At 40.6% G+C, this 20,024-nt stretch overlaps 1 long non-coding RNA gene across 13 annotated transcripts in view; it reads right to left on the bottom strand.

Annotated features, from left to right (window-relative positions):
* LOC106010580 (uncharacterized) overlaps positions 1-20,024 on the bottom strand; it is a 129,343-nt gene that overhangs the window by 74,653 nt on the left and 34,666 nt on the right. For all 13 annotated transcript variants that reach the window (XR_015443809.1, XR_015443808.1, XR_015443814.1 and 10 more), the window contains one exon: positions 4,084-4,357. This is a non-coding gene — a long non-coding RNA (uncharacterized LOC106010580). The remainder of the gene's footprint in view (positions 1-4,083; positions 4,358-20,024) is intronic.

The following is a 20,024-nucleotide window of genomic DNA, read 5'->3' as shown; positions in this document are numbered from 1 at the left end:
AAAAACCAAAAAGGGGTCGAGGTTCAGGGTAACCACTTATGACTGTGAGCATCACAGCATGTAATAAAAGAGTCACAGAGCTACTGTTTACTGGATTTGAGAAGGTCATTCTGAGCTTGGCCCAAGGCTAAGTGCCTAAGTGTATCGTGAGCAATGCCTTGGGTTTATCCATACCTTTTAAGAACATCTTTGTAAAGTAGATGACAGCTGAGGAAAATAGACCACACACACACACACACACATACACACAAGTCCATTTTTTCCACTAACATTTTACCTTCACTTTTGAAATGCCACCAGGTCTAGTCTGCCAAATGGAAACATAACAGAGACACTTTCTCAACAGCAATTGGAAGTGGAAAAGCAATAGGAGTTATATTTTTGATCTTTTAACCATATTCCAGGAGGATTGAAGTGAACATGCTCTATTTGGCAGCTGTGTGTGTGTGTGTGTGTGTGTGTGTGTGTATGTGTGTGTATTAGTGCATGTGTACTCTTCTGTTATCCTTATACTCAGAGAAAACAAGGAGCTGATTCATAAGGGAAATGTATCACTAATTTCAAACACTCCACTTTATGTTATCGTTTTATTCTCTTTTCACCACACACCTTACTAAAATGGTATATAAGGTGCTTTCTCTCCCTGACTTTTCTCATCTATTGGTGAAGAAGCCAAAAAGCCATGAACTCACCCTCAGTTGGGCACATGACATGAATGACACTTGTGCTATATCTCAAACCCTGAAAGACCGAAGGCTGACTGCCTTGGGGCTATATTACCTGCCAGATGAGCTCCTACATGAAGTGTACAGTATCCAACAAGCTGAAGATTCCATTTAACTTGGCTCACACATTATTTAGTTATATCCAGTGACTTGGTAGAGTGAACTTATGCAGAGGAAGTACTGAGAAAATACTTCTTAGAGCTCTATCAGAGGAAAGACAACATAGGCAGAATGAGCATGACACAGAAGGAAGCTTTAGCATTGCAACATTCTCAGCATGATGGATCCTATGCTAGTCAGCTTCCCGTTGCTGTAATAAAATACCTGAGAGAATCAACTTACAAAGAAGAAAGGTTTACCCTGGTCACAGTTTTCGAGACTTCAGTCTATGATTAGTTGGCTCTGTAGCTTTGCCTATGGCAAGGCAGCACATCCTGGCAGTCTCGTGTCACAGAGCAAGCCTGTTCATCTCTTGGTTTGGAATGAAAGAAAAAGAAGGGGCAGGAGTCTCTCATTCTCCTGCAAGGGCATATCCCCTTCCAGTGACTGGAAGATCCCACAGAAGCTTCCATGCTTAAGGTTTCCACCATGTTCCCACAGCACCTAGCAAGGGAGTATGACTTAAACACTTGACTAAGACCTGTAAGAAGAGAGACAGAATGGAGGAGGAACCAACAAGATAGGTTAACTCACTAAAACTAGTCTGCTTAGGAAAGCTTCCTTTGTCCTCTGCCAAAAGTAACAAGAAGGTAAAAGGAAGAGAAAGACAGAAGCCAGTCTACCTCTCAATACAATGCTGCACAGCTCAAGTTGTTCTGGGGCCCCAGTGCTTCCTAAGATGATCTTCAAAAAACACACCGATGTTCACAAGGGGGTTGTGTTAGCACCTGCAGTAACATATATGCTTATAAGCACCTAGGGAAATTTGAAAGCCTGTGTGAGCATCTTGGGCCAAGCAAAAATTTGAGTTGTTACTCACATGTACTTATAACCCAGGTAGGCCTGAAGAAATTCAGAAGGTATGCTTGTATAATGTGTAAGAAATCTAAATGACCACCAAATATATGTGATGGTCAAGTTCAGATTGCATTTTAACAACATCTATTAGCTGTCCACTACAGACAGTACACTGTGCCTACTACTACTTTGGAATTAAGAAGTTGTTTTAAACATGGTTCTTTAATATATTGAACAGGATGTATTTCTTTTCTTTTTTTATAAGTACATGTTTGCAGTACATAATGTTCACATTCCTTGTGTGGGGTTGGTGCATGTGCTAACACATTGTAATTCCTTTTATCATTCCCTTTCCCTCCCCATTCCCTACATCCCTTGATCCCACCCCCTTTAACAAAGATCTCTTTCTCTACTTCCTACTATTTTTCTTTTATTTTTGCTCTTCATTTATAATTTGAGTTTCTCATATAAGAGAAACCATGTGATAATTAAGCTTGTGGGTCTGATTTATTTCACTTAACACTGTAGTCTCAAGGTGCATCCATTTTCCTACAAACTACTCATGTTTATCTGATATATTTCTGAATATGCATTTGCATACGATCAAACATAAGAACACCCTCTTTAACTGCTCTGATTAGATAAATTAGATCTCTAGCAACTCCAGATATTCAAGTCATTGCCATCAACCCAGTAAGTCAGTTTAAAGGCCAAGAAGTTGCAAAGTAATCTGTTGTCAAGAATGTATGCCCTTTTCTCCAAAGCAAAAAAAAAAAAAAATGGAGTCGCCTTCAAGTCAAAGGGCGCTGCCCTAGTGTGATATATAAATTTAAGGTTATTGATTTTAAGTTTAGTTACCTGCGCTCCCCCGGTAACCAACAGTATAAGAAGTGACAACTGACAGCAAGGGACAAGACCAGAGAAATGAAGCAATGCAAGAAGCCTGCGTCCTTGATTGGGGTGAGCGGGCCACAGCCCGGAGGGTACACATACATCAAAACATGGCAGTTCAAGGTCTTCTCTTTAACTAACGTCTCTGAGTCATCACACTCAAGCAAGCCGTGTTTGTCTCTTCCGGTAACCTGCGCAACCCCACATCCGGGATCCCTGCCGTTTTGTTTCAGCAAACATGTCCGCTTCTGTGCTTTCATGACCAGGTCTCTCACACTACAGTTTAGAGACCTAGAATGTCCAGCCCACTTTCAACAGCAAGCTGAAAACAGTTTCAATGTAACCCTCAGGGTCTGATACCTGACTGCGGTATGAAAAGGATGGAGTTTCAGGACCCAATGGAACCTAGGTGACATTTTCATCCCCAACCTCCTCCTATTTTGTAGGTGTATGGGTGCTCTCTAAAGAGACGGGTAACTTTTTCAAGGTCACAACTCAGAGCTGGGTAGAATTGGGACAAGAATATGGGTCTCCAAGATTCTACGGTTACATTGTTGCTATCCACACATGCTGTTTCTTTGCTAAGAGAGCTGAATAGGACTTAGGTCTCACACACAGAAAACCATCATTGGCATGCATTGCACAATGGGCATGCTATGTTAGGTAGCTACTATTTCCATGGGCCTTCCTCCAAGTAAAAGTAGAGTAAGGCTATCAGCCAGATTAGTCCACTATAACAAATGTACAGCTTTTCCTCTCTGAAGTCGGTATTTTCAGCAACCTCTGTTCCTTGTTTCGGTTACAGGGATTTAATGAAGAGAAACTGTATCCTCCCTTCAGTCGGTGGGAACAAGAGTAAGTATCAAAGGAAGTGGGAGACAAGTGTAGGTGCATGTACCTTTTCAGCCTTTCAAAGGTTCATTAAAAGCCTACTATGTGAGAGAACTCTGTGTACCCTTCAAGTATGCAAAGTCCTTAAACGCACAGGGCGCAAATTCTCAGAAGGGTGACCTCCAGTCTGCTAACAGCGCCTGTGAAATTTAATAATTGGAAGGCTAGCACCAAATCTCATTTATTGCTGCTTTAAATGAAATAGATCACAGTTAATAAAAAGCCTGCAAATTAAAGTAACCCAGTAGTCTTACTAGCAATTAAAATGACTCTTTTTTTCTATAAAAGGTGAAACCATATACTGGAGCAGATTTTTTTTTTTTTTGTCACATACTAGATAAATGAGCAGTGTGGCTCAGCAGGGAATAATTCCAGTTCATATTGCAGGATCAGCTTCAGTATCAAAATCTCATTCTCTCAAAGTCAGGATCCTTGATACCCATTACCTGGAGACACCTGGGCTCAAGAGCTGTCTTGCAAAAGCACAGGCACAGGGTATGTATTCTCCTCCTTCCTCCCTCACCCGGGGCAGGGAGGGGAACTCAGAGTCTAGTATCCCCAGGGTGGTGTCAAGATCCAGCTTCCAACAAAAGTCCAACCTAAGGGTCGCCCTTCTCACCAGTATTGGTGCGTGTGGCCAAGGTGGCTGCAGATGTCCCTGCTGCATTGGACAGAGAGCAGTGCCCATCTCACTGGGCCAGAGGACTCCTACAACATGTTGGAAGGGTCTGGAAAGGTCAGCTCTGAGAAGCACCAGTCATCTTCGAGGAAGAGGAAAGTGGTAGACGATGAAGCCAGACTCATAGTAGGAAGACAATAGCATCCAACGCCTGCAGGCTCAACTGTTCGGAACACTTTTTCCCAAGTGCCTTGATGAAAATGCTTTGACTTTCCTGTGTGGGAAAGAAAGTGGAGACAGTGGTAGTGGTATGGCTGATGGCAAGGTAGAAAATGATTACGCATAACAAAAGACAGAAAAGAGGAGTAGAAAGAAAGAAAAGGTGAGTAAATGAGATAGGTAATAGAGGATGGATGGATGGGTGGATGGATTGGATAGGTAAGGTAGGTTGAAGAGACAGATAGAGAGGCTAACTGACATGTACATTTGTCTAAATGGCAATCGGAATGGGATCGGTAGGTGGGTGGACCAAAGAATGATCAGAAAGAAGCAAAGACACTCTTTTAAGATACTTATTCTCTGGTCACAGAACTTGTTTTCTATGCATCATCTTATGTAATCCTCCTGTGTGAGACATTGTCGTCTTGCTATTTTACACAGGAAGAAACTATCCACACAACTGCATTATCAAAGACATGGTTAAAACCTAGCTCTGTGCAGTCAGGGCGCCACTAGCGCACGCTGCTTCTCATTCACAATCATGCTAACACTCTGAAGACACTACCTTGGGGAATGGAACGCGGGCCATATGGACTGCTGGAGCACAACACGAACACCCTCAAGTCCACTCAGCTACTGAACACATGCTGTCTACTAAACCCCAAGATAAAATGTCCCAAGAGGACACACAGCGTCTCCCCAACCTCTGTCTACAACAGCAGGTGGGAGGCACAGTTCTGTCCAACACTGTCTTCTCCATCCCGCTGTCCACATAGCCCCGCCTCCCAGGCCTTTTGTCACCCAGTGGTTCCTAACGTAACACACAGCAAGACGGCTGGGTTGTTGTCAAAATGCAGACTCTGGTTCCAAAGTTCTGAAACCTGAGATTCAGCAGTTCTAAAAGCTCCCAGCCAATGCTGGTGCTTTGGATCTGAAGATCAAACTTTAGGTAACTAATTCCACTCTTACCCCATTGTTAGAGACAAATCAAACCTTGTTATTCATAAAAGGATATTTAGCATTGTTCTCTGGCCACTAAGAACATTTAATGTAAATAAGAAGAAATGTTACCTAAATGCAGGAGATTTGGGCTACATGTGTACCTAAAGGAGGGGTCTCTGTCAGTCACACAAACCCCCAGTGCCTCTCCAAGTGACCCAGATGCAGTTTTATGGCAACAAAAGCAAATAAAGAACAGACATCATCTTAATGCAGTTGAAATATATATATAAACATGTATGTATATATTTACTTCTTTTTCATAATCTTTCACCCATTTAATTTTCTCTGAGAGATTATTCAGGTCACTTTTTAAATGGTTTTCAATGTTTCTAGGGCTGCAGCTCATTATAAAAATGTTCACAGCAGATAGAGTCTTGCTTCTGCACAGCAATTTTCGAGCTGGCAGACCCTGAAATCGCTATGCAGATATTGTGCCATAAACATTAATTTAGTATTATGTGGAAGGTTGATTGATTAATAAATACATAAGCCAGGAAGCCTAATTTAACTCTTAATTCACTTTTTTTATTTCACAGAGAGGGAAAAAATAATCTAGAAGTGTTGATTGATTGAGAGTTTTAGTCCCGTCTAGACAGCAATGGAAAATGACTATGAACTTGGGACACTGCAAACTGCATCATTTGCAAAATAAACCTGATCAACAAATTTCATCATACAGTGATTGATGGTCAGAAAGAAATGGCTGTAGGTATCATGAAGGAGAATATATAATCATCAGAGAAGGCAGCTCACCATGCAGAATGGATAAAAAGCAACATCAACTTCATATTTCCAGCTCAGAGGTGGACACAAATAAAAGAAAACACACTTGAATTTTGAAAACTTAATGAGGATTAGAGCTCTCCAGTAGACTAGCAAATTGGAATCAGTGCATTGCATCCTTAACAGTGCACAGAATAGAAACATACCTTAGCTGTTGTGGAACTACTGTAAAGATCCAATTTAGACTCTTGTTATGATTAAAAAGTCACATTTAAAACCAAATGTTCTATATATACATTTAGGTCATGCTGAAATTTTTTCTAAAAACAAGGGACACAACTCATTGTTGTCTTTCTGAAGAGTAGCAATTAAGCTGAGCAAAGCAGTTACTTAGAAATTACACTTGTAACTCCTTCCTGTGATTCTGTTCTTCCTTTCCAGCTCACAGGTACACAAGGACAATCAAGGTCAAGTTCCCAGCCCTGAGCCTCAGAGAGATGACCTAAGAATTATCAGTGCTGTTAATATCTATTGTGTCCATGGAAGGAAGATATGGGAGAAAGGAAAGAAGGCAACCTTTGGGAACCTGCTAAAATTAGAGCTATTAAGTATTCTGCTCCATTTTATTAACCCTATGTTACCAACAAGAAAACTAAAGATCAGAAATGTCAGGAAGATCGACCAATGCACAACAGCTATCAAGTGGTACAATTTCGTTTATGCTGAACTCGAAAGCACGATCTTTCTACAGTGAGCATCAGGATGACCTGCAGAGCTTGTGTGAACAGACTGCAGCCCCTATGCTCAGAGTCTGCTTCAGCCATTGCATTCGTTTCCTATTGCTGCTAAAAATTGATGACCACAAATTTGGTGCCCTGCAAAAATGCGAATTTGTGATCTCACAGTTCTGCATGTCAGAAGACCTCTGTCCAACTGAGTTCTCTGCTTAGAGTCTCCAGGTGACAGCAGAGCTGTGTTCCTTTGGACAGGTCTAAATCCAAGCACATTTAGATTGCTGCCCATACCCAGTTCCCTGCAGTAGCAGGGAGTCCCCATTTCTGTGCTGGCTGCTTGTCAATGGCGAGTCTTTGTTCTGGCTGTGTGGGGGGTGCATTTCCCTTCTTTCCTTCCACATGGCTCCTCTCTCAAGTGAATCCCTCACACACTTTGAATCTCTCTGACTCTGCCTTCTGCTACATCTTTCCGACTCCAGCCAGGGAAAGTTCTCGACTCTGAAAGGTTTACTGTAATTAGATTGGGCCCATTACACCATCATGGAATTAATATGAGAAAATGGAAAAATAGGAACAAAATCTTTGTAAATAGGGAGGGATTGAGGGATTGAAGGGAGGGCTGGGCAAGGGTGAAAAATAAGAACCAAGAGAGACTATGTAAAGGTGCAAATTTCCAATGATGAATGTCATTATCTTGTATACCTAAAATGTACCAATGATTAGAATGAATAATAGAAAATGTAAAATAGGAAGACAAGGTCCACAGGGGTAGGGGTAGGGGTAGTGGGAGGGGCAGGGGAAAGGAAAGAAGGGAAAGGAAAAATGATGAGAAATGGAAAAAATGGAAATAAAGTCTTTGTAAATAGGGAAGGGTAGAGGGGGTGAAGGGAGGGCTAGGAATGGGGAAAACCTAAGAAGCGAGATGCATTATGTAAAGGTACAATTCCCAATGAGAAATGTAATTGTGTTGTGTACCTAAAATGTATGAATAAAAGAATTTAAGAAAAAAAAAAAGAATATTAGGACTATCTTAAAAGTCATGTAATGTATTCTAGGATTCAGAGATCAGAGGCTAGACATTTCTAAGGAGCCATTTCATCTCCCGTAACTAGCCTGGCCTGGGGCCCCTGGAAGCTGCATTTCTAGTAAGTATCTAGGTGATGCTGATGCCACTGATCAGAGTGGCCTGCTCTAGCCTCTTCTGGTGAGGTCCATGATATCAGTATCACCTCACAGCTCATTAGAAACACAAACTTTCGAGCCCCATCCCAGATTTGCTAGAGCAAGAAGCTGCAGTTTAACAAGGTCTCCAGGTAACTTATGTACACAGTGAAGTTTGGGAAACATTGTTCAACAGCAGATAAAAACAGGTAGAACGAATAATGTATTTTTTTTTATGTATTCTCCAAACCTTTTGGAAAGATACAGCTCCCCCTTTGTCCAATTATTGCTCTTTCGTTTTCTGGCAGTTGGTAGAAGGGGATAGCTTATCTACAAAGCTGTACTTATGAAGGGTCCTGAGCCAGGCATGGTGATGGATTCCTGTAATCCTAGCATTCTGGGAGACTGAGGCAGAAGAGTCTCAAGTTTGAGCCCAACCTGGGCAACTTAGTGAGACCCTGTCTCAAAAAACAATTTTTTAAGGCTGTGAGGAAGACTAGAGATGTAGCTCAGTGCAGTGACCCTAGATTCAATCTGCAGAACCACTAAAAAATAAAAATAAAGAGTCTTGCATATCTTTCTGAGCAGCCTCAATTTGCCTAGCTAAACTCCCAACTTTTTAAAATAAAAGGAGGGAATTCTCTCTGTGACCTCAGACATGGATATGTCTGGTGGCCTTGAACAACAGCAAGGTGGATTTTATTATTCACTGGGCTGTCTTGATGGGGACATACCCCCTTTGTCACGTCTGGGTTTGCTGGGAATAGATGAGCTAATGAGTGACAGACACCCAGGTGGGTTCTGGAAGGAGCTGCAGTACTGGCCATCGTCCAGGGCCAGAGACCGAGTGAGGGCCGTCAGGAGCAGCAGTGTATCTGCATTCGCTTCACCATTAATAGGATTTCCTCAGTCCTGGAAAGAGATTCAGCAGAATCTGAGGGCCCTAGAGGACGAGGAAACATCATTAACCCTCTTATTGGGGATGTTATTGGCTTTCTGTGAGTTACCATTACAAAAAAGTGACTGCAGTTAAAATATATTGGAGACGACTGCAAAACAATGCAGACAGCCTCTGACTGAATACTCATCTAACTTCTATTTCTGCCTGCAAAATTCCTAAATGTAAGGAATGAGATCTAATCATCAGATATTTAGAGAAAAGTGGGATACGTTTCAAGACCTATACGTTAGCTGAAAATTAATTATCGCCCACTCTCCTGCTTTTTCTTAAAGTGAGATAAGGAGAACAAAACGCGAAGGGAGGGAAGTTAGGGAGGGATAATGAGAACATGAAGAGCAGAGCGCAGGAAGTGCTACTAAGGAAATTCCAGTGGCAGAAGACAGACCACCAGCTCCCCCTTTGCCTTTCTCCCAACACGCACAGATGTGTGCAGGCAGGCACGCACACTTTCAAGCTCACCCTGCTGGTTTTGTTTTTGCTTTTTAGTGCCCAGGGCTCCCTGCAGGTGATAAAGGTTTCAGGTGTCTGCTTAAATCAGCTGACTATTCTTGAGTGATCGCAAGGAATCGTGTTTATAAACCATCTCCTGTGCCCAGCTGGTTCTCTCTCCTTCTAGTTGTTCTTTGATTAAATAAGATCATTTCCAATACTCAACCAATCTTCTAATGGATACCTTACTGCCCCTTAATAAAAGTGTTGTGTATTGACAGACGATATCAACAGCCTAGAGAAATTTTATGAGGTACCTGAAAATCCAGGCAAATTATATTTGTTGATAAGGCAATAGCCGTTCAAGCAAGACGGGACAGAAGCCAAAGAAGAGATGATAACAACTCAGGAAACTTGCAGAAGAAAACCGCTCCCACCTCCCTGAAGGTCCTGAATGCCAATACAACTCCCTCATTTCTAGAAACTATTTACTTTAAGATGCATTTGCAAAAGAAAAAGAAATCACTGTTTCCTGAAACCTGAAGAGTTCTGTCTTCTAAACCCACCTGGCAACATAGCTTAGCTTTCACCCCCGTCACTGACATATCAGTGTTCTTTTTTATCATCTTTATTGGAGGTAAACAGAGAAATGATAGTCCAAACCAGATCGAAGCTTTCACTGGATAGCTCACCCTGCAGAGCATAGCCAGGGGGTGGTATGCAACCAAAAAACCTCAGGTCATTTTTCCCTGTGGTTGAGTTCTGGGAGATATTCTAATTCATCTTAATAGTTAGGCTCTCCCTTAGCACCAGGAAATGCTGTTCACATTTGTTTTGAACCTTACCATTCCAAATGCTGCTCCTGATTAGTACATTTCTTCTGGAGTTCACATTGAGCTCCACTATAATAAAGGACCATACTGCTCATTTTCATTTAAGATCCCTCATGAAAGGTGCTCTCTAATTCCTCTGATGACTGTTCTTCCATCCTACTCGGCTTTCAATCAGTCCATGCCTAATAATACAGTTAACTCATAGTTGCCCAGTTCCATATAAAGGGGTGGTCTCCTCACTCAGCTTATCTTTCTTTATGGCAGAGTAATACTCCATTGTGTGTAAATATCACATTTTCTTTATTCATTCAGCTGTTAATGGATATATATACTGCTTCCAAGGTTTAAATATTATAAATTACATTGCTAAAAACATGAATACACATGTACCACATAATATGATGTCTTCAACTCTTTCGAGAAGATACTTGCAAGGAGAATGGCTGGGTCAAACGGAATTTCTAGTTTTAGTTTTTTGAGGAATCTCCATACCGATTTCCAAGGTGGTTCCACAGTAGTTTACATTCCCACCAACAATGTAGAAAGTTTCCTTTTTACCTGAAGACTCACTAATATTTGTTATTATTTGATTTCTTGATGATAGCCATTGTTTCTGGGGTAAGATGGAATCTCAGGGTTGTTTTAATTTGCATTTCTCTAATGGCCAGTGAAGTTGAACATTTTGTTCATGTACTGATTGGCCATCTGTACTTCCATGAAATGTGTATTCATTTCACTTGCCCATTTTTGATTGGTTTTTTATTTTGGGAGGGTCTAGTTCTTTTTTAGTTCTTTATATATTCTAGATAGGAGTCCTCTGTCTGAGGAATAGCTGGTAAAAAATTTTTTGCCATTCTATAAGTTCTCTTATCATTCTGTTGTTTTTTTCTTTTGCTGTGCAGAGATTTTTATTAGATATGATGCCATTTGTTGATTCTCAGTACCATGTCCTGTGCAAATCAGGTTGTGTTTGGAAAGTCCTTGCCTGAATATCTAATATCTAATATCCATCCATCCCTCCCCAGTGGTGCCAGAGAAATCCACAGAAATGAAAAGCCCAAGGTACCACTTCCTTTTGAAACCCCTTCACCAACAGCTGTCTTGTCAAACCACTGGGACCAAAGACCAGTTTGTTTCAAGAATAGAACATACATTTGTAAAAACACAATAAAAAGCAATTATTGAAAAATACAATACAAAATCCAAACACAAAGAACACACAAGTCACGAATTTTTAATTGTCAGATGGAAGTGTGAATAGTGTGAGAAATTGCTATGAAAGTTTCTAAGCACATAACCCTAACTTCTATGCTCATCTCCCCATGGACCACGGCAGATGTCCTGAGCCAACAGTAACCCTTCAAGAAGCCCTGGAACAGAATTGTGAGGAGCCCTCACTCCTACAATCCGGGACATTCCAGACCTGCTCTGGGCTTCTCACCATCTAATCTTCTCTTCCCCTGACCGCACAACATGCAAACTCTATCTCTGTTCCTTCTTATGTACTATTGCCTTTTCCTCTTCCCATTCTCGTGACCAGCAAGCTCCTAAACATCTTCTAAAATCCTATACATGGCCTAATGTCTTCCAGTCTTCTCTTTGGCATTGCTGCAGCTGCCTTCCAGCTCCGCTCTGCCCGACGCAGTAGCTGCTTGTCCCCCTTCCCCAACCCAATTCTTGGCAGCCAGCTAGCCTGAGACAGGTCCCATCCAGCCTTCCAGCTGCAGGTTACTAAGCCCTGCTCCCTCACCAGCACAGCTGTGGTTTTAATGATTGTGTATTACTGACAAATCTCCTCCCCAAGGAGGAGGAGACTAGCAACTCAAGACTAGTAAAAGCCTGCTTAGTCCATCCCTTCCTCTAGGATAACTAGGGCAATCAACTTGAAGACTGATCCAGAAAGTACTAAAGGACACCACCTTGCATCTCAGGAACATTGCCAGTGCCTACTCTGTGTAGCAATCATCTGGATGCAATAAAGAGGAAGGCGCATCCTTATTGGTTGTGTGTCTTTTACTGTTATAATCTTTTCATTTAAACCTAAATCACATTTTTTATCATACCCTCATACATATTCGGCATCCAAGGCTCCTCTTTGTTGCCCCATGGGATCTGAGAGACAAGGAGGACAACCCAAGTGTGAAATACTTTCCATTCGCTCCTGGTCTCCAACCAGAATCCATGACACTGTCAGGCTAGGGAGTTTGCTTGGAAGTCGAGTAAGATCTCAGAACCTTCACAGTTTTGACATACACATGGCATCAGGGGAGTATTCTACTGGTCTTGACATACATTTGAGCTAAGACATGCAGACTTTCTGTAAGTAAGGCTTTCTGGAAAGTCAAAGATCTTTCTAGAAGACAAAGGGAAGAGCACAGGGTCACCACCATGAAGTACATTTGAGAAAATGTCAGCAGAAGAGAATGGTCAGATCATCAAAGCTAGCTTTATTTTAGTTTGGTTTGGTTGCAATCTTGAAACTAAATTGATACATGCATTTTGGCTTCAGGGATTATCTTCAGTTAAACTTTTTACTAGAATTAACTACAATCTTAAATTAACTAACACATTGCTTCTCAAACTGGTGTCTAAAGAAAAACTGTGTCATTTTCTTTGTAGTGTAGTGTTAGTGCATGTACCAAGAAAAATAGACTTTCCTTGAACTATTAACTTTGTTTGTAAACTGCAAGCAAGGTTCAGTACTTGCTTTGGTTTCTATGATGGTTTTATTTTTTCGTTTTTATTTTTAATGAAGCCCTTCTGGATACTTGAATACCTCAATAAATATTTCGAATCAGTATATTGGGAAACTTAGCATATGGCCTAGCCCAAGCTAATCTGATATCTGTTGTTTGGAGAACCCTGACTAACATTTCCCAGAATTATTGTTCTGCTCCTCCAGATATGAGTAATGTTTGTTTAATCCATTTAAAAATCACTATAGCATTATAAGCAAATAAATTAAATTATAATTGAATAAAATTAATCTTTAGCTGAATTTGCTTTGAAAATATGTCTGTGGAGTCAGAATTCTGTGGCTCTAGACCTTCATGGTCTACAGAAATTGAAATAGCCTACAGGCTTGTGTTCATCTGTTCTCTGCTCCAATGACCTGCAAAATAATAAATCATTCCATGAATTGCACAGGAATATTTAAGTTATACACCAATTCTCTTTGACTAAACTGGTGTAGGATCAATACATAGCATACTACACACACACACACACACACACACACACACATATATGTACATACGTATGTATGTATATATATATATGTATATATTAGAGTACAATAAAATTCAGAACCTTTGAGGTTTCCTATTCCATCTCAGATGTTATTTATTTTGACAAAGAATGCACTAAGTAGTATTATATTCTATATCATTGAAAATAGAGTACACCACACACTATTTCAATGTAGAAAAATACATATTACATATAATACTACATATGTTGTGAATGTACTCATTTGACAATATCTATGCAAATTTTTAAACTCTAAAACAAAAAGAATTTGGGAGCTAAATAAGACAAAGTTGATAGCCCTTGGTTATCAACTATTTTATAGGTGAAACAAAGTTTAATCACTGTTAAAAGTACACACCAAAATAAAAACATTTAACCATCTCTTCATTGAACAGTATTAGGACAACTAGATATCTACATATATAAGAATTAAATCGGCCTTTTATACAACAATCACCTCAAAATGGATAAGAGGCTTGTTTTCGTAATTTTCTCGTCACTGAAACAAAGTATTCAACACCTGCGACTTAAATGAGGAGAGGGATTTTGGCTCACAGTTTCAGTGGGTTCAGTCCTGCAGGGTAGGGGCAGGCAGAAGGGCCTAGGAGGAGGAGAGCTGCTTGTGTCATGGCGGCCAGGAGTCAGATAGAGAAGAAAGAGGACCGAGACAGAGACCTACTTTACCAGCCAGGCCCCACCTCCTAACAGCAAGTTTAGGTATAGTACCCCATGATCCACTCACCTTCCATAAGACCTGTCTCTGAGCACATGAGATTTGGGGGGACACATCTAGCATAACAGACCTAAATATACAACTGGAAACTGAACTCGCTATTAAGGTTGGGGGAAAAGCTCTCCACAACATTGAAACATTGATCTGGACAATGATTTCCTGCGTGGGATTCTAAAAGAATAGGAAACAAAAGCAGAAAGAGATCAATGTGATTGCATCGAGGTGAAAAGCATCCGCATAGCAAAAGAAACGAAATAAAGAGACAACGCACAGATTAGAGGGAAATCTTTGCAAACCACATATTTTAGGAATAGCTATCATCCAAACTATGTACGGAACTCAGATAACTCAACTGTAAGACAATGAGAAAACTGATTTAAAAATTGGCAAAGAGTCTGAACAGACATTTCTCAAAAGAAGATGTGTAAATAGCCAGTAGGTGTACGAAAACTTCTCAAGATCACTAAGCATTAGAGAAATGCAAATTAAAACTAAAACAATACCTTATATATGTTAGAAAGGCTACTACTAAAAAAGATAAAATATAACAAATGCTGGTGAGAATGTAAAGGAAAAGGAACTTTGCACACATTATGGAAATGAAAATAGTATAGCCATTTTGCAAAAATTGTATGAAATTTCCTCGAAAAACTAAAAGTAGATTTACTGTATCATCCAGCAGTCCTGCTGCTGGGTATATATCCAAGGAACTGAAATCATGCCAGGAGATATACGTCTTATGGAATTGAAACCCATGTGATGGGCTGAGGACTTAGCTCAGTGATTCCCCCACCTGTCTCAAAAGCACAAGGTCCTGAGTTCGATCCCAGGTACTAAAAAAAAAAAAAAAAACCCATGTGTCAAAGAGGCATCTCCTCCTGTATTCTTTGTGCCGCTATTCACAATACTCAAGAAGTTACAAAATGTAAATATAATTTCCTTTCATTTCCTCACAGTTGAATGGAAAAATTGTTACTTCCCACATTGTATAGCTCTGTTAGCCAAATACTTGAAAGATTCTGTCATTATCTGCTTCTACCAGGTGAGCGACAGAGACTGAATATGTTGGCTCCAAGCTGTTTAGAGAAGGGATTAAAACCCATCACTAGATTGTAGACACAGCACTGAATTCCTTACCCATAGTGTTATCATATAAAAGACACCCAATCAACAAACTCCCCACAATAAGTGTAGTCATTATTGCAAACATGTAATAATAAAATTTTTAAAATACTTAATTGCATCAACAAATGAATTTTTCACCTTGCAACTGATTTGATAACAGCCTAGAATTTTGAGTACATTTGCTAATTTCTATGAAGTTCTCTACCACAAATCTGGCTTGTTCAGCTGGATTGTTTTAAAGTTTTCTAGAAAAACACAGAAAATACAAAAGAAATGTTTAAATGATTTATCAGAAGCAATTACCAAATTAGTAAAGATCCTGAGAATTATATAAGTAGAATAAAAAAATAAAAATAAACACAAAAAGCAAACATAGATAACACTGTTTACCTAAGTTTTCCATTTAAATTGAAAAGCAAACAAATTCATCATTAAAGTTTTTCTTTATAAAATCATGTTCAGGGGTTTTACAATATTCTTTTATTGCAACTTTGAGCTTCTTTTTTTTTTTTGGTACTGGGGATCGAACTCAGGACCTTGTGCTTGCCAGGCAGGTGCAGTGCCACTGAGCTAGATCCCCAGCCCCACAGATCAGGGTTTCTGTTTTTGTTTTGTTTTGTTTTGTTTTTGTACCGGGGATTGAACTCAGATTCTTGAGCTTGCAAGGCAGGCGGCAGAACCACTGAGCTAAATCCCCGGCCCCAACTTTGATCTCCTTATGTAAAGTAGTGCTTATTTCATACAATCCCTTTTTGACAAAGTAATATTTTTTTATTTAAAATGTTATGCTGATGAGTAAGAAATGGTTGCTGGAATCAGTAAAGGATTCTAGAGTATTTAAGCAAGTCTGCTTCATCTACACCAGAATGACTGCGTCTCCTCCTTTCATGCACTTTGCTCCTCCACTTGTTTATCTCAGTGTCACAAGAACAGTGCTCAGCTTGAGTCCATCCCCATTTGCATGCGTGAGTCTCCCTGCCACACCCAGCCCTGAGTGACCTGAGTTTCCACTTCTTCACCTCGAGGGCAACCCCAACCAACCCACGGAATGTATTGTTCCTATGGGGAGGCAGCCATATGCAAAATTAACTGTTTTACAAAATGGATCTCATTTTCTCCTCTGTTCATCAAGCTGTCACTGCCCCACTCCTCAGCACTGAGTAACCACAGGAAGGCCCAGGCTTCACAGAGGATCCCGTGGATAGGAAGAGGAACACAACATCTCCGTCCACATAGTGCCTCTCACTGCCCCATCACCTTCCCACTGCCTCGCCTCCTCCAGGCGCCACAGCTCCTGGACACCCAGTAGGACCACAGCCCACAGTTTCCCCAGGAGCTCGCCAGTCTTCCAAAAGCGCAAGTCGTTCAAGTAGCTGCCTTAGTGGGACCCCCAAGCAGCACCCTCTAGTCTGTGGGGTAGGTTACAAATTCCTTAATTTAAGGACTTGCAACTAGCTGGGGCCTACAAGGTGCATCCGATTTAACTTATTCCCACCCCTAAATGGTGCCCATGCGCTCTCCTTCTCTCTCCTCTCTGTGGCAAATGTGGAGACCTTCGGAAGTGGAACGACACCGTGAAACAGTGCCTAGAACACAGCCTGCCCAAAGACTCTCAGCTCACTTTGCCCCCAGCTCTTTCCAAACCTCACTTGTCTCTGAAGTCAGCAAACGCACTTTGTGTCGCTTCGTGACACTGAGATTTCAGGGTTTGTTTTGCAGCATACACTGGCTTACTCTCACAGTGCAGCCTGAAACAACTACACCCTTCAGAGATGAAAAAACTGAGGTTCCGGAAAGTGACTTCGAACACATCTGGTTAGGAAATAGGACAACCAACTCAGATCTTCACTTCCAGAGCATTGAAACTTCCCACTTCCTTTTCTCCCTTTCATGCTCTCCTGCGATGATCACCAAAATAAAATACCTACCGCCCCTAGGCCCTGAGCTCCTTGGCTCCAGCTTTTCACCACAGAGCTGCCCGCGGAGAAGGCGCTTCCTTTGTCTACTCGCTTTTAAACACACCAGTCAAGACAGGATTTAATCTCTGCGTGAAGCCTTCCCAATGCCCTGGAATGGCGAAATCCCTCTCACCGCAGTGCTCATGGAGCATCTTATCTTTCACCGTCTTACAGCTCTTATAGCATCGTAGAAACGCACTCATTCTTTCTCCCATTAGACCACAACCTTCTCAAATATAAAACCCATATTTATTTCTCTGTACATCCTGTTCTTATAATAGATCTTTACCTTCCTTATAAGGTGCCTAATAAATGTTTGGATTTAGTTTAATTCACACTATGAAAACTTTACAAATTTTAATCTATTTTATACTTCTATATATTATTTTAAATAATCCTGCACCCAAGATATAACATTGTTTTTTTGGTGGCAGTGGTACAGGGGATCAAACCCAGGGCCTCTCACTGTGAGGCAAGTTCTGTCCCACTGAGCCATAGTCTGTCCCTTGCTTCTCTTTTGGACACGGTACCTTCCTGGCGGCATTTCAAAGACAAAGAATTGAAAAGGACACTATCGGCAGTATCAGATTGTGCATTGCCTTGCACACGAGTCACCCAAGAATGGTGATGAATAAATAAACGTGATGGTTTACCTGTTTAACCCATCAGTAGCATGGGCACGGATTTACAGTGCATGTCAATAAAAGCCACTTCTGATAGTAACACAGAAGGTTAATATATGCAAAAGATCTTCCAGACGTGATGTCCTCTTTGATCTTCCTTTTAAATGCAGTACTTTAGTTCTTATTTTCGAAGTGTACATTGAAGCCCTCTGATCTTTGCTAATGAGCTACTTGATTATATAAGACCTTGCCTCATGTTTTAGAAACCAATTTGTGATGCCTACATTACTCAAAACTGGACCTCAGTAACTTGAATAGTGGAACAGATTATTAACAAGCACTTGTTCTTATTTTACTTTTGCTACCACAAACCAATTTACTTCAGCAATCTTTACCTACTAAAAAGTAAGTACACAAATTAGAGTGTGTCTTTAAAAATGAATTGCTTCTAAGTAAACTTTAGATGCAATTAGAATTATGATACTTATTATGAAGGGCTGTGCCTCCTTCCATTTGGCACTGGTGACAAAGGTTAAAAATGTCCTTCTATAAAATACCACATAATTAAATAAAGCAATTTTGTAATTACCCACTACACTATTGGATAAATTCCAAGTTTCATAATTATTTTATGCTATATATAATCTACTTGTGCAAAAAAGGAAAGTCCAAAGAATAAAAGATTTTTCTCAACACAATATAGTTTTGTTCTCATTTCTCACAATTTGTTCAGCTACTCTTTTAAAAAAAATTAAAATAACAACTTTCTGCTCCTTGTATCTCTCTCTTTGTATAAATGTGCATATATAGTTATAGAAAGCCAGGCATTCTTTTTAAGCATTGCTAAAACCTAGCATCAGAAAAAGTCTATCTAGCATATTAAAAACTCAACCCCTGACAGCAACAACTGTAAATATAATGCCTAGGGAGAAGTTGGAAGAACTCATTCTAATAATGTGATAGAGATGAAATTTTGTAAAGGGCAATCTCTATTACCCAATAGAATCATATTATAACACTATGTAGGCAAATTCCCCTCACTCTTCTCTGGTTATATTTCCAAAGGTTTCAGTCCAAACTGCACCCCACCCTGCCATCTTTCCAAAGTGTGAGGGGACAGGCTGTCTCACCGAGGACCAGGTAAATGTCCAGCTACCTAAAGGTCTGTCTTCCCTTCCTATCTGTCACACACAGAAGGGATCCATTTCATTCAATCCAACAGACTCTGCAATGAAAACAGAAAAAAAAAACATTTTTAAACCATCTTTTGGAATTTCCAGGTCACTGGAGGATTTTTAAAATCAGAGTGATGACCCAGTACTTTCATTAAATATCCATGACATACCTGAGGCATTTTGCTGAGTGCTAACCCTAACCCTAATGTGTCGGCCAGATTTCACCTCTGGGTGATACACAGGTGGATTAGTCATTTTATTATGAAAGGAGTGGCCCTGCTCTAGGCCTAGACCACTTCACAGTACAGTGGGCAAATGTCCCCAGGTTCCAGGAAAACAGATGATGTTTCTACGTGTGAAAAAATCTAAAAAGTGATGACATCTGTCGAATGTGCAATCAGATCTCGGTCTTAGTGCTTGAAAACTTCTGGAAGATCGCTTCTACCTTCCAGGAAAATTGCAAAATAGAACATGCTGAATGAGTGACAGGGTCCAACTCCAAAGTTCATGAGAGATTCACCTGCCCAGGTGTACATTCGGCCTCAGGAGGAGCAAGGATCGTGACTGAAGTGGTCCAGACAAAGCAGCCTGGACTTGCCTGTCCCCTCTTTCTGCTTTAGGATACCAACAAGATTACATTTTCTGGTCTGTGCGCATAGCGAACATCCAGTTTAAATTTCAACTAGAAAACAACTTGGAGGAATATGAAAAACTATGTCTTTATTCACCGCGTACAGTGCCAGACACCTTGCTGCATGCTTTATAAAAATTACCACCTTAAACCCATACGAGAAGGGCTTTAATTTTTTTTCAGTGAGAAAACTAAAACACCAATGACTTCAGTGACCTTCTCGAGGCCGTCCAACAGGAAAGTAGGACGAAGGCATCTGTCTCCGCGCCCGTGCTCTGTCCTCTGGTGAGTTACTCCACAGATTTTAGATTCAAAATGGTGAGTTCATGTTTCTCGATCTCTACACCTTATTTTTTGTCTGTAAAACTGCAGCCTTCTCAAGGTC

The sequence above is a fragment of the Heterocephalus glaber genome, unplaced genomic scaffold (assembly GCF_053883595.1).
Source record: "Heterocephalus glaber isolate CG9 unplaced genomic scaffold, H.glaber_assembly_v1.0 deba00001579, whole genome shotgun sequence".
Classification (NCBI taxonomy): Eukaryota; Metazoa; Chordata; class Mammalia; order Rodentia; family Bathyergidae; genus Heterocephalus; species Heterocephalus glaber.
Note: the sequence above shows the minus strand (reverse complement) of the source record. Positions and strands in the feature narration are given on the sequence as shown.